This window comes from Arachis ipaensis, chromosome B4 (genome assembly GCF_059453495.1).
Source record: "Arachis ipaensis isolate K30076 ecotype BB chromosome B4, ASM5945349v1, whole genome shotgun sequence".
NCBI lineage: Eukaryota > Viridiplantae > Streptophyta > Magnoliopsida > Fabales > Fabaceae > Arachis > Arachis ipaensis.
The window spans coordinates 44,332,305-44,333,561 of record NC_142439.1 but is presented as its reverse complement, the minus strand read 5'-3'; the positions used below and the strand labels follow the sequence as shown (position 1 = coordinate 44,333,561).

At 38.7% G+C, this 1,257-nt stretch overlaps 1 non-coding gene across 1 annotated transcript; it reads right to left on the bottom strand.

Moving 5' to 3' along the window:
• Positions 1 to 649: 649 nt before the first annotated feature.
• LOC148567367 (small nucleolar RNA R71) lies at positions 650 to 757 on the bottom strand. The gene has a single exon (XR_015882908.1). It is a non-coding gene; the product is annotated as a small nucleolar RNA R71 (small nucleolar RNA).
• Between the last annotated feature and the right edge of the window lie 500 nt (positions 758 to 1,257).

Here is a 1,257-nt window from a genome sequence, read left to right as displayed (position 1 = left end):
GGTCGCGTGAGCCATGCGACCGCGTCACTTCTCGCTGGTTATCTCCTCAAATTCTTGTGTTCCTTCCATTTTTGCTAGCTTCCTTTCCAATCTCCGACTCATTTATGCCCTATAAAGTCTGAAACACTCAACACACAGATCACGGCATCGAATGGAATAAAGGAGAATTAAAAATAAATAATTAAAGTCTCTAGGAAGCAGTTTCCAAACATGTAATAAATTCAGGAAGGAAATCTAAATGCATGCTAATTTAATGAATAAGTGGGTAAGGATCATGATAAAACTACACAATTAAACACAATATAAACCATAAAATAGTGGTTTATCAAGAAGCATCTCAATTTCTGCCATTGGAGCAAACAATTTTGAGGTAAAACCTCAATTAGTTTCTCTGATGCAACAGAACTGCAAGTTTCATGGACTTCCATCTGAAGATCCTTTTCAGTTCTTAACTGAATTCTTGCAGATATGTGATACTGTTAAGACCAACAGGGTTGATCCCGAGGTCTACAGGCTTATACTTTTCCCGTTTGCTGTAAGAGACAGAGCTAGAGTATGGTTGGACTCTCAACCTAAAGATAGCCTGAACTCTTGGGATAAGCTGGTCACGGCTTTCTTAGCCAAGTTCTTTCCTCCTCAAAAGCTTAGTAAGCTTAGAGTGGATGTTCAGACCTTCAAACAGAAGGAAAGTGAATCCCTCTATGAAGCTTGGGAGAGATACAAGGAACTGACCAAAAAGTGTCCTTCTGACATGCTTTCAGAATAGACCATCCTGGATATATTCTATGATGGTCTTTCTAAATTATCTAAAATGTCATTGGACCATTCTGCAGGTGGATCCATTCACCTAAAGAAAATGCCTGCAGAAGCTCAAGAACTCATTGACATGGTTGTAAATAACCAGTTCATGTATACTTCTGAAAGGAATCCTGTGAGTAATGGGACACCTATGAAGAAGGGAGTTCTTGAAATTGATACTCTGAATGCCATATTGGCTCAAAATAAAATATTGACTCAGCAAGTCAATATGATTTCTCAGAGTCTGAATGGATTGAAGGAATCATCCAACAGTACTAAAGAGGCCTCTTCTGAAGAAGAAGCTTATGATCCTGAGAACCCTGTAATAGCAGAGGTAAATTACATGGGTGAACCCTATGGAAACACCTATAATCCCTTATAGAGAAATCACCCAAATTTCTCATGGAAGGATCAACAAAAGTCTCAACAAGGCTTTAATAATGGTGGAAGAAACAGGTT